At 40.7% G+C, this 14,549-nt stretch overlaps 1 long non-coding RNA gene across 1 annotated transcript in view; it reads right to left on the minus strand.

Annotated features, from left to right (window-relative positions):
- Positions 1–9,115, minus strand: part of LOC111718740 — a 56,428-nt gene extending 47,313 nt beyond the window's left edge. Inside the window, exon 1 of the long non-coding RNA XR_002769229.2 lies at positions 8,916–9,115. This is a non-coding gene — a long non-coding RNA (uncharacterized LOC111718740). The remainder of the gene's footprint in view (positions 1–8,915) is intronic.
- Between the last annotated feature and the right edge of the window lie 5,434 nt (positions 9,116–14,549).

Below are 14,549 nucleotides of genomic sequence, written 5' to 3' on the forward strand. Positions count from 1 at the left end.
TGATAATACACGTTTTTAGATATATCCAATATGAGAACTTGCCTTACCTGACTATACACATTTGTTACAAGGATTTTGTTTTTCTTCTTCTTTTCTTCATAAAGGGAGGAAGATAAAAGGGAAGTAAAATGAATGCTTGATCATTTTTAAATAAAATCAATAATTAAAAGGGTTTTGGGGGGGTGGTTGTTTTTGTTGAGGCAATTGGGATTGTGACTTGCCCAGGGTCTGTGTTAAGTGTCTGAGGTCCATTTGAACTCAGGTCTTCCTGACTTCAGGGCTGGTGCTGCGCCACCTAGCTGCCCCAATAATTAAAAGTTTAAAAAATTAATCTCTTATTTCTGTGAATCTTCAGATAAATCCTTTCTCACAATATAGCAATATTCTTTGATTATTGGTTGGTACAGTAGATAGAGCACTCGATTTGAAATTAGAAAGGCCCGAATTTAATTCTAGCCTCAGACATTTACTATGTAAAGCTGGACAAATCACTTAACTGCTATTTGTCTCAGTTTCCCCATCTGTAAAATGGATGGGAAAATAGTACTTACCTCCCAGATCTATTATAACAATCAAATGAAACAGTAGTAAAGCATTTTGCCAACTTTAAGGAACCCTCTGAATCCTAGCTCTTTATTTTTATTCTATACAACTCTTTCATCCTGTCCTGGATAGATACTGTTTCCAGTATGTTACTACCCAAAAGTGTTACTGTGAATATTTTATTACAGATGAGACCACCAAGGCCCTTACATCTTAAAAACCTGTAAATTTAAAATCTTGACTTCTCTTGCAAGTTTGACAGGCTAAAGCTCCGAGCTTCTGCACATCTTACCTCTCACGCTACCTGTCATAAAGTGCTACAGATCCACCAAGGCTCCCTTCAATAAAAATCTGTACAACCGTCACAAAGTTAGAACGCTGAACACCCGGGGCAATCAAGTTGATGCTCTGACTTGGCAGACTGTGCAGATGAATCCCTCTTTTCTTTGTGGAGATCCTCTCACTCCTACTCCCTCCTTCTCTCCAAGGCCTCTGAGTGGCAAAGACCACTCTTCCTTCTACCTGCCATCCCCAAGGCTAAAGGAAGACCTGATATGGCCACTGCCAGAGAATTGGGCCATACTTATAGCACAATTTCAGTTGGGAAACATTGCTTTGGACAACTAGCCCTTACTGTAAGCTGTTTTCAAGTAAAAATGAAGCTCTTTTAAAAAGCTTTTGTTTATACGGGTGAGGGCTATTGATTTGTCACATATTAGACATTTAAATATTTTCGAGGGGTCTGAGGCAATTGAGGTTAAGTGACTTGCCCAGGGTCACACAGCTAGGAAGTGTTAAGTGTCTGAGGTCAGATTTGAACTCGAGTCTTCCTGACGTCAGGACTGGTGCTCTATCCACTGCCCCAACATTTAAATATCTTAATATTATTATTTTGAAAATTGTTCTGACCTCACAAACCCCCTGAGGGAGAACTACACATTGATTGCTATTGGAATAGAGTGGTCCAGTGGGGAATGTCCCTCTATGGTTATAGGTCGGCACCCTTCTTCCACTCCAGTGTTGCGAGAATCATTTGGGAAACACTTAGAGATGATGACTTGCCACATAAACAAAATCATGGAGAATAACAATAGACATAATCACATAAACAAAAGTTTATTAGTAAAGGATCCTCTGTAATTTCTAAGAATGGAAAGTAGTCCTGGGACTAACTTTTTGGGACCAAAAAGTCTGAGAACTATACCCCTACGCTGATGAAATTGATGGCTGATAACTGCTATCTATCTAGTGCTTTACAAAATATTCTTCCTGCATTATCTCATTACAGCCTCTCAATGACATTTGAGAAACAGTCTCCTTGGTCCAGAACCTCCAATAGCCCAGACCAGCCATGCTCACATGTAATATTCTTCTCTAAAACGTAATCTTCTCTTGTTGGGGTTTCCTTGGGGTCTCTGGGAACAGCCTTCCTTTCAGTTCAGTAATCACCCCAAATGCAGCCAGGGATTAAAGTCCAAATCCTTTATTTTCTCTTTCCAAGTCTTGTCTCCTTTCCTGGGGCCCAGTTAGCTTTCTTAGAAGCCTATCTCTCTCCTTGGTTCCAAGAGCTTGAGCTCCCACCACCTTCGCTGGCTTCTGAATCTCCCCCATTGAATCCTGGCTGAGGTTCCTAGCTTATATATGCTCTCTTAAAGGTGTGAATCTTGTGGAACTGTAGTAAGTACTAAGTACATGTACTGAACGAGAGAACTGTTAAGCCCCGTGCTAAGTTAGATAACTATTGTATCTATCAATTCCACTGACTTAGCACCTTGTTTCAAGTTCTGGCCCATAACACTCACATCTCCCCTACCTCAGATTCTGACTTTCAGGGTATTTACACCTTACCTTTATACAGGAACTTATTCCCTTTAACACCTCCATCCACTCCCATGCTCATCCTCCATTTATGTCAAGTTTTCCACCAATACAATGCAAACTCTTATAGAATAGGATTGAGCTTTCTTTCTTTTTATTTATACCTGACACTTAGCATTTGATTAATTAATGTTTTGTTTTTCATCTATTTATCTCTCAACTGTCAGAGGCACTATTTGAACCCAGGGATGTAAAGCAGCAAAATGCTGTCCCTTGTGTACAATATTCCATTTCCTAACTGAGTTTCCTTCAAACCTAGAAGTCAGGAAAGATGGAGAGTTTTCCAGGAGTGATTAAGTACAGGTAACAGACAGCAAGTAGGAGAAATGTTTCCCAGGAGCAATGAGCCTTCCACCGACTCCTGAAATCATACTGGTGAAGCAACACCTACTCACAGCCCATCTCTAGAATCTAGAGGTATTATGGTGGTCAAGACTGGAGTGATTAGGACCTGAGATTGGACAATCAAAGCTCTTAAAAATCTGATAATGCACTTATTTCTTTAAGGAAAGCTATTAGGGAAAGGTCAGTTTTTCTATTCCTTCTCTAACCTTAGTTTGCCAAGAGATATAGCTATGTTCTAACGACTGATGACCAATTATTTGGCCAGGACCAGAGAAGACAAGAGAAAGATGGGAAAGACTTATAACTCATACCACATAAAAATCACAAGGTGATCCCCGAAATAAATATCCTTTTCAGGATATTTTGCCTTGAGACAGACCCAGGAGCAATGTCGATACAAACCAATGACTGTAATTTCTCTGCCACTGCCACGATGAGACAACAACCATACGATGGTGTTCGGGTCTGGGTACCACAATATAGAAAAGACATCAGTGAGTTACAAAGCAGCAGAGGAGAGGGGCCCGCAAGATGAAAGACCACATATCTATACCATATGAGTTGTGGTTGAAGGACCAAGGTCTGCTTTGTCTGGAGAAGAAATAATTTATAAGGACCAGGATAGATACACTCAAGAACTTGAAGGGATGCCTGGGAGAAGAAAGATTTGATGTTTGTTGGTTGATCCCAGAATTCAAAATCAGAAGAAATCAGTGGAAATTCTAAGAAGACTAGCTTGGATGACAGGGAAAACTTCCTAACAATGAGAGCTGACCAAAAGTGGAACGGTCTGTCTTCAAGCAAAGATTCCATGGCTGTGGATGGCTGTCTGGTGCAGCAATGATTCTCATTCAGAAAGGAGTTGGGCTATGTGGTCACTGAGCTCCTTTGCAATTGTGAAAAGTTTCTGATGCTCTGGATAGACAATAAGAGCAAGCGACAACTGAGGTGGGATACTGAGGCTGGTAATGTGGCAACATTTGGCAAACAGTGGAGTTGTAACAAGAAGGTGACGTTTGGGGTTTGGTTGCTGGGGGTATTCAAGTTTTGTGTCTACAACGAGAATATTCCCTGTAGCCTTTAGCAAGAGATACTTTCACGTTGTCTAAAGTACTTAGGGAAATATCATTTTCCTCTCAATTATTCCACAACTTTAAAAGCCTGGGATGGAGAAAGCACTAGGGAACAAGAAGACGTAATATAGATAGATAAATGGATATTTGTTTGCATGCATATAGATATATATAGACATATGTAGGTATAGAGACAGAGACTGATAGACATCAATGGAGTTTATATATTTATAATACACACACACACACACACACACACACACACACACACATATATATATATGAGAAACAGAGATAGAGAGAAAGAAAGAGAGAGAAAAAAGAGGGAGAGAGGGAGGAAAGGAGGGAGAGAAGGAAGGAGAGGCAGAGAAACAGAGAGACAGAGGGTGGGAGAGGGAGAAGAAAAGAAAGAGGAAGGTAAGAAGGGAAGATTTGACAGAGAATTATGACCATGATTTTCAGGATATTGAAATCATTATTAATCAAAAACTTCTGTCAGTTGTCATTATTGCATCACTCTGTTCCTCTCCCTTTGTCATCATTATTTCTGTCACCCAAATTTCTGTAATCATAATTTGAGGATTCTATTTGACTCTTCTCTCCCCTAATTCTTACCTCTAAGTCACCAGAAATTTCTCTCAATTCTATTCCATAATGTCTTTTTAATTCTCTAGTCCTGCTGCAACCACCTTATTATAAACCCTCCTGGAAAGGCCCCTGATTAATTTCAAGAGTCTCCTAACAACTCTTCCCATCCCCATTCTCCCTGCTCTCTACTCCATACTGCCATGACCACTAAGAGAATGATCTGTTAAATATTTTAATTTGGTTACCACCTTCCTCTTTGTTCAAAATCTTCAGGTGCTTTCTCTTGTATAATTCAAAATGATTGACCCAGTACTCCCTAACCTCCATTACCTGACACCATCCTCCTTCCTCCTTCTCTCTATTACTTACTGGACTTTACTCTTTCTGACCCTTTGCTTGCACCATCCCCAACACTTGGGATGCTCCCCCTCTCCCTAATGAATACCAGTATGTCCTTAAAGTTGATCTTAACTGCAAAGCTCCACAAGAAGCTCTCTTTGATAAACTTAATGGCAAGTGGACTCCTCAGTGGCAGAGTGAGTGTTGAGTCTGGAGTCAGGAAGAATTCAAATTTGATTCAGATATTTTCTATGTGAACCTAAGAAAGTCACTTTTGTCTGCCTCAGTTTCCTCAGCTATAAAATAGAAATAATAGTACCTGCCTCCCAGAGTTATTGTGAAATAATTTCTTTCCTTCCCCCTTCAACCTTCCTGTATCTTTCCAAGATACATATGCTAAATAATACATTTTCTGGGTTTCGGCTTTATTCTTCAATTTTTACTCTCTTCAAAAGGACAGCGGCCTTGTCCCATTTAAACTTTATGTCTTTCCCAGTTCCTAGCATGGTATACTTGCCCACAATAGAGATTTAATAGATGTTTGGTTGATTGATTAATTTAATGAGTAAATGAGTGAATGATTGCATGAATGAATTGAGAGTTGGCTGACTTCCAACTTGCCCAATTAGGAAATAAGAAGCATATAGAACTTTAGAGCTCAGAAAGAGCATAAAACAATGTCAGGATTGGAAGGGAGCCTAGAACTGAGAAAGTTACAGCAGAAAAGAAGCTCAGAACTAAGAATCTTAGAGTTGGAAAGGGAACGTAGAACACAGAATGTTAGCAATTTATGTAATAGCAAAAAGCTAGAGACAAAAAAGATTCTCCTTGTTTAGGGAATAATTTATGATACATTGAAGGTGATGAAATATGACCATATTATAAAAAGTATGCATTTGATGAACATAAAGAAGCACAGGATGACTTAAATGCATTGATGCAAAGTAAGAAGAAGCAGGAAAATGATGTGTCTGTTTTAATATAAATGGAAAGAACAACAACAACAACAAAAGAAATCAATCCTGAATTCTGTTCAATTATAATGAGCAAAAATGACCCTTCTTGGTAGAGGCAGGGGATTATGGGTAAGGAACACTTCAATTTGTTTGATTAATTTGGTGGACTTTTTTTCTTTTTTATTCTTCATTATAAGAGATGTCGAGGGGGATGGAAGGAGATGTTCATGGTAGGAAATGTTGATGATCTAGAAATAAATACATACATACATAAATGAGCGAATAAACAAATGAATGCAGGAATAAAATATGTTTAAATAACATAAAACACCAGAGTTGGAAGAATATAGTTTGTCAGAGCTGTAAACCAAGAACAGAACATCAGAGTTCTAAGTACTTTGAGATCACTTAATCTAATCCCCTCATCATCCAAAAAAGAAAACACAGAGAAATGATGTGATTTGATAAAGCTCACAAGAGTAGTAAGTAATGGAGCTTCTGGTCACAAAGCTAGTAAGCATTGGAATCAGAGTCTGTGGGAACAGACCTCACCTCTGGAACTTAGACCTGTAATTTTGGATAAGTCACTTAATTTAACTGGGCTTCAGTAAAAATAATGAAAATTTTTTAAAAAAATAGGGGGTTGGGCTTGAGATTCCCTGAAATCTCTTTTAGCTCTATGATCCTATGACTCCTAGTCTGGAAAATGTCAAAAGAAAAGAAACACAAAGCAATAGTGGTTTGATCAATATTCATCCAATCAATGGATAAGGTGTGTCCTGAGGTCCTCAGTGTCCTCCTCTCTAAAATGAAGCTATTGGATGACATGGCCTTCAAGTTATAATCCTGCTGTGATATTTTGTGTGTCTATTCCACGTGCTCACAGATGGTACCTTCCAGTCTACCTGTTTGACCAACACACATTTGCCATGTTCATTTTGATGAAAACCTACCCAATTGTTAGGAACTAAGCCCCTCGGGAAGTCAAGTCACTGTGGAGATCTGACTCGACAGGCTGCACCTTGCAGCCCCAGACAAGGCTAAGAAATAAACAGGAGATGATGGGGAGAAAAGATTCCCAACTTCATCACTTTGACCTTGAACAAAGAATCCGAATTCAGGACCTTTTTACCTTCATCTCTAAAACAGGGTGGGGGGGAATAATAACCACCCTGCTTGTCTCAGAGCACCCCCTGGAAGCCTCAACAATTAACCTGGCTTTCTCCATCAAGTCTCTTTAGAGATTCAGCCACTATTCCATATTGCTGTAGCATGTGCAATATGCAATGCAGTGTCAGCAACTGTAGAAAAGACAATGCATGTATGGAATATACCTCGTATTCCTTTGAGTCTCTTCAAGGATTTATTAAACACTTATTGTATAACATATGCTATGTCTGTCAATGGGAATACAGTGATAAAGACTGAACAACCCTTGCCCTCAAAGAGGTGACAATCTAGTAGAATGAACACTGACAAATGAGACTGTGCTAGGAAGGAGTCGGGCACTTTGATGGTGCAGTGGATAAAGCACTGACCTTAAGTCGGAAGACTCTTCTTTCTGAGGTCAAATCCAGCCTCAGATGCTAGCTATGGGGGCCTGGGCAAGTCACTTCACCCTGTGTGCCTCAGTTTCCTCATGTATACAATGAGTAGAGAAGGAACTGGCAAATCACTCCAGTGCCAAGAAAACCCCAAATGGGGTTACAAGGAGTCACACGACTGAAGCACAACAGAGAGCTGGTAACCAGGATGGAAAGGAGGCAAGAATTCATGCCGAACTAGGAAATGGGAGAAGCAAAATCTTAGAGTTAAGAGCATTGTCTGTAGTATCAGGGGCCTTGAATTTTAATTCTGGCTCTGAATAAATGCGTGAATAAGTGAACAAATAAACATTTATAAAGTGCTTATTGTATGCCAAAAGTTGCAGTAAGGATAGAAATACAAAAGTGGATATAATCTCTGCCTTCAAAGGACTCAAAAAAGAGTCCAGAAGAAAGCTGGACTGAGCGCTCTCCCTCTCACCTCCCTATTAGAGAGTGACTGAAAGCACAACTTTGTGGGCAATTAGGTCTGGCATAAATGGGATAGAGAGCAGGAGACTGAGGGATTTTTTTCCTTCAAAAGGAGTTAAACAATTATTCCCCAGGCTGCAATGCTCAGCTCCCTGGAACAGAATGTGAAGGAATAGAGTCTGGGATGTTTGGAGGCCTGCCCAAATCCTTAGAAATGGAGGCTAACCTCCGCGGACGTGAGCAATAACTGAGTGGCAAAAATCCAGCTCGGGGATGTGCTTGCTCATGGCCTGAACTTTGCAGGTGTGCCTTGCCATGGCAGAAAGGAGCTGAGAAGCCATGAAAAGCAGAGCATAAATTCATGCCTTGGGAAACAGGTCCCACTAGTACCTTTAAGATAAACGAATCACAGAATCAAGCAATCAATATTTATTAAAGATCTACTATTTCCCGGCCACTCTGCCAAGTTCAGAATCTCAAGAATCACAATATAGAAGGAACATCAGAAGCCACCATGTTCAACTCTCCCATTGTACAGAAACGAATTGTAAAGATGAGGCTGCTTCCAACTCAAGGATAGGTTCACTCCATGAAGGGAAGGACTATGGCAGAGTAGATAAAGGGTTGACTTTGACCTTAGAAAGACCTGACCTCAAGTCCTCCCTCTGACACAAACTGGTACTCTGACCCTGGACAAAGTACCTTTTTTTAAGTGTTCTGTAAATATAAGCCATCACTATTTCAAGTCTAAACTTATTTGATTTATCAAACTCCTCTCTACCTCTTGTAAACACATAATTTATACTAAATTATACATATGTATTTACATATGTAAATACAGACATAAATATCCATGCATGTATACTTATTATGTTAATTAGGAAGGAGTATAGAATAAGGTAAATCAATCCCCCCCCCCCTCCCGGAGAATGACTGATCAGTGTAGGAACCTCTCTCGTCCCTTTCCCATAAAAGCAAGTTTTCTCCCCTATGAACTCTCTGAAGGCTTGATGCTGTGATGTAGAGTGAAACACTTTCCTTTGCTAAATAAGATCATTCCCCTTTTCAAAGTGTATCGACTAAGTCTTTGGAGCAAGTTCTCCTGACTTCTTCCAAGCAACGCCGCCCACCATAATAAAGTATGTGGGTAGAGGCGGGGATGGAATCCCATTTTTTACCTTTTGGCTCTTGAGAAGAAGAGAACTGGAAGAAAATGGGCTTTCCTTTGGCAGTCTGTGCTTACAGCATCATCTATTGAGAGTCTGCTGGAATTCTGCATCGGGGAAGCCATAGTCAGAGAGAAAAACCTTCATTCTAGGGCCGAGGCCAGGAGAAAAGTACAAAGTGTCCGGGTCGATAGTATTCTGAGAGTCAGATTGACGATGTTAGATTTCACAATAGAAAGATATCCAACACAGCAATGAACTCATTTTAAATAAACGTCCTTTAAAATCCCTTTCACCAAAGTTCACGTGTCACTTAACCTTTATGGATCTCAGTTACCTCCCCTATAAAAGGAGATGTGGATTGGATAACCTTCAATGCTCCTTCCAGACATTTAGGTTTCAGTGCATAGAATGCTGGTTAGGAAGACATCTTCATGAGTTCAAATCCAGCTTCAGACACTTCCTAACTGTGTGACCTTAGGCAAGTCCCTTTATCCTGTTTGCCTCAGTTTCCTCATCTGTGAAATGAGCTGGGAAAGGAAAGGGCCAACCACTCTCATATATTTACCAAGAAAACTCCAAATGGGGTCATGAACAATCAGCACGATCGAATATGACTGAACAATAATAATAACAATTTCCCTTCTAGAGGAAAGTGGAAAGGGCTCACATGACTCATTACTTTTCTTGCTATAAATCAGGAGCCTGATTTTAGTGGAATAAGCGACCCATCTGGACTCAAGAGCACGTTGAGTACAAATCCTATTTTGTACCATTCCCAACTATGATGGACACATCACTTCACCTTTGAAAGCTTCCACGTGCTCCCCGGCAACATGGGGCAACACTACTTCCCTCACAGGGCTGCTGCAGAATAAAGTACCACGTAAACACTGATGGTTATTAGAGTGGAGAGCTGAGGAAATTGGGGATCAACCCATCGTAGAGCTGGCAAGAACCATTAAAATGGAAGGAATCTTGGGGAGATCTTTAAATGCATCCATCCAATTTCATATTATGTATGTTTGTACATGTGCCCAATGTGAATCCACATGTGTACTATAATGCATGCATATGCACATGCACACATGCTATATATAGTATACAATATAACTCATTGCATATGTATACAATATACAATGTATATATTATATATGTGCTATGTGCAACGTTTACTATGAAATATATACATATATGTGTGTATATGTGTGTATGTGTAGACACTCTACTGTGTCTCAAATATTTACTAACTGTGTCCCTGGGCAAATCACTTAAACCTGGTTGCCTCAGTTTCCTCATATGTAAAAGAGTGTAATATACAAACATACATATATATTCATATTTACATACATTATATGTACATATACATAGTCTTCCAAAAGTCTCATGTACATATCTGATTTCATGTTTCCCCCATTACACTGGGAGTATCTTGAGAACAAGGATAGTTTACGAATCCCCCAATAACACAGTGCCTAACACATGGTACTCTTAATAAATGCTCATTGCCTTGATTTACAAATAAGCAAAAATGAAGCTTCACTTAGAGAAAATGACTTGTCCTTGGTCATAAGATAGATGATAGGTAGCTCAGCCAAAACTCACACCCCCCAGGTCTGGGGTGGTCACTTCCTGACCTACTTTGACTAGAACCAATGAAATTGCAGTATGAATGATTCCCTTTGCCAAATGCTAGTTATAGAAATGATACCATAGGGACCACTTTCCCTATATCCTCCCCCACATCTCTCCTCCCTCATTGGTTAGTGTTACGTGGATGGAATAAAGAAAAAAAAATGAAGTCTGGAAAAGAGAGATAACAATTGAGCAGAAGTGACTGACTGAGGGAAGATGCTGTAGTTAATGACATCCTATATTCCCCCCCAAAAAATACTCTAAATCCTAAGAAAATTGTGAAGTAGGTAAATATTTTAGCACCCTAGACATCTCCCTCCATCCCTGCCCTTCCCCAACCTCTGGCCTCCACTTCTTCCCTTTCTTAAATTCCCTCTCTATTCACCAAGGGAGATCCTGTTCTTAATTAGCTTTTAGAATCTGGTTTACTCTGGAGGGTATTTGAATTTTAATAGGCCACCAGGAAAGAGAAGACCTTTGAACTCTTAAGGGCTGAATACTTATTGGAGGCATTGCTGGCCCAGGGACTGGCTGAAGAAAAGATGTTAGGAAGAAAAGAGTCCTGCCTGACCCCTAACATTCAAACCAAACTACTTCTATTTACCACCAGCCCTTCCACTGTGTTCTAGGACACCCTGAAGGGTAATGCTCAAATGCCCTTTTTATGCCCCACATAGCTAAGAAGGAGCTGACTGGGTCACACTGGGACTACCTTTGGTCACAAACAAAATTTTCACCACTGTTGATCCATCCCTGACACGTGATGGCTGAGAGAAGCTGGATCAGTCCTTTGCCCTCGGTCTGGCACATAATAAGCTTCATAGGAGCTTGTGGGCTGGATTTAATCATTCAGTGCCCTCCTAGGCAATCTTTTAAGGCTATAGGGAGGTAAGGAGGTGCTGCCCTCCATTTGTAAAGCATGTTGCCTCATTGGGGAGGATCCCCAAGTGAAGAAATCTCAGAGCCAGTCCCTGTCTCTATTCCAACTTGACCAGTATTGTTAAGGTTCACAAACATGGAACACCACGATCTCAGAAGAATTAAATTGACTTAGCAATGGAGAAGTGCTTGGTGAACATGAAAAGCCTGAATCATGGAACAATAATGAGTCCTTTTTCCAGGATCAAATAGAAAATCCTGTTTGGCATTCAAAGCCCTTCAGAGCCTGTGCCCTTTCCAAGTCTTCTTCCATCTTGCTCCCCTTTTATCCACTGACTCCAGCTTCCTTGAGATTCCTCACAGAAGAAATTCTACTGCCTAACTCTGGCATTTTCACTGATCTTCCTCCATATCTAGACTTCTCTCCCTGCTCCATGTCTTCACCTTCTGGCTCCTCTGGTTTCCTCTGAGTTTCAGCTAAAATCCCACCTTCTGCAAGAAGCCTCTCCTGCTTCCTTTTCATGCTGGTGACCAGCCTTTATGATTACCTCCAAATCCTCACTATCACCATCATCACCATCATCATCATCATCATCATCACCACCATCATCATCACCACCATTATCATCACCACCATCATCATCACCACCATTATCATCACCACCATTATCATCACCACCATTATCATCACCACCATTATCATCACTGCCATTACCATCATCATTACCATAATCATCATCATCAACTGTTGTGATATGGGAATCATCTGCCAGTGGCTGCTGGAGTTCTAACTCAGATCTAGAGAATGGATCTCTTCATGTGAGATGATGATGATGATGATGATGATGATGATGATGATGATGATGATGATGATGATACAAGGAGACTGAGAGGCAGTTGCATTCTCTGACCTCCTCTTCCCTCTGCCTCCAATTTATTTCATTCCCAGTCCACAAGCAACACCTGTGTCAGTAAAGGCTGCCCCACAACTCCTTCAAGTGTTATGATCCACAGCTGCAAAGGCTCTTGGAGACTTGACCTGTCCCTTCACCTAGGCCTGGTCCTTAACAAATTCATCACCATCACCATTATGATGTCATTATTGTTATTATTATATATTCATTTATATTTACGCACCCATATGTGTAAGTATACATATATATCTTTGCCAAGAAAACCCCAAATGGAATCCTAGAGAGTATAAAACTGCCAAACAACAACATCTCCTTGCTAAGTATTTTTGAACCCCTGCTTTGTAGCCAGCACTGTGGGATTCAGTATCTGCCAAGTGCTCTGGAAGCTCAGAGGCCATCTAATCCAATTCCCTCACTTTACAGATGAGGACACTGAGTCCCAGAGAGGGATAGTTATTGTCCATAGTGACAAGGTGATTTAGTACCAAAGCGGGGATTGGAAGCCAGGTTCTAGACTCCAAGTCAAATAACTTGCTAGGTACTCCAGTTGTAGCTCAGAGTGACTACATTTGATTGTTTCTAAAAAAAAAAAATCAAAATTCCCACGCTTCCAGCCCCAGGATCCCCAGAAAGCTCTTTGAAAAGCCCTAGACCATCACCTCCATCTCTCCACCATCACCCAGTGATGAGCTGCATTGGCCACAGGTGTCTGGGGTGAGGAATGGAAACTGCAGGAAAAAACATATGATGTGTCTCCATAGTTACCAGAGGAAAACAGGCTGAAATGATGGGCTGAAGTGGTTTTTACCCAACCTTCCAAGTCATTAACATTCGCAGTAATCACCTAGATTCAAAGGCCCAGAGAGACTCTGTCCAAACTCCTACAAGAAATTACCTACAAACATTTTCTTTGTCCCCAGAATAAAGCAGGTCGCAAGCACACTCCATTAACAAAGTCATTTTCCAGTATATTGGATCGTTAGATAAAATTTCCAAGTGGGAAAATCACCCATTGAAAGCATCAGGACTGAGTGCATGTCAGCCAGTTTTTGTAACTGGTTTTTAGAGCAGATAGAAAGCCAAGATTTCCTAATAAGTCTGGGTGATCAGCAAACAGTCATTACCAAATCTCACAGTTGGAAAAGACTTCAGAGGCCATTGACGCCAAGCCATACCTGACTAGGAATCCCTTGTAGATACACCCAATAAATGGTTGTCCAGTCCACTTAATGACTCTAGTGAGAAGGAAAGGGCAGCTAGGTGATGAAGTGAATAGAGTATTGAGTCTGGAGTCAAGGAGACTCATCTTCATGAGTTCAAATCTGGCTTCAGGTACTTACTGCCTGTATGAGCCTGAAGAAGTTATTTAACTGTGTTTGTCTTGGTTTCCTCATCTATAAAATGAGCTAAAGAAGGAAATGGCAAACCAGTCCAGCATCTTTACCAAGAAAACCCCAAACGGGGTCATGAAGAATCAGAAGGACTGAAACAACAAGTGGCAAGAGAGCCATGACCTCACCCCACTGCCTTATCTCCCTTAACTTCATGGAAGAAGAGGTCCCTTGGTGTCCAGACCAAACTCCTTGCTTTCCTGCCCCTTTTCCTGTGTTGTTTACCCCTTTAGATGTAAGCTCCATACTCCAGGCACTTTGTTACTATGGGTCTGACACATAGTAGGTGCTTAATAAACCTTTATAGGATCGGATCTTCCAGGAAAAACCAATTCATTTTAGTATCAAAATTTAGTCTCCAATGCAGAAACACATCAATTCAAGTCACACCTACTGGCTGTATGATCCTGGGCAGATCATTTCGATAATTCAGGCAGTGTTCTAAGATTAAGTTTTAGAGAAGCCACCTGCAGAGGTCAAGGGAGTTTCATAAGTTATATAAATACATCTAGTTCCTCCTCCTATTCTTGTTTGTTAAGAAGGGTCTCCAGGAATCAGCCCAAACTTGACTTTCTGTGAGCCCTTTTGGGATTTTCACAGTAGAGATACTGAAATGGTTGGCCATTTTCTTCTCCAGCTCATTTTACAGATGAGGAAACTGAGGCAAAGAGAGTTAAGTGACTTGCCCATCGTCACACAGCTAGTAAGTGTCTGAGGTTGGATTTGAACTCAGGAAGATGAGTCCTGCTGACTCCAAGCCCAGCACTCTGTGCACTATGGCGCCCCCAATTGCTCCATGAGAATCTCATTTAGGTAATTTTTCCTTT

The sequence above is a fragment of the Sarcophilus harrisii genome, chromosome 2, assembly GCF_902635505.1.
Source record: "Sarcophilus harrisii chromosome 2, mSarHar1.11, whole genome shotgun sequence".
NCBI classification, from domain to species: domain Eukaryota; kingdom Metazoa; phylum Chordata; class Mammalia; order Dasyuromorphia; family Dasyuridae; genus Sarcophilus; species Sarcophilus harrisii.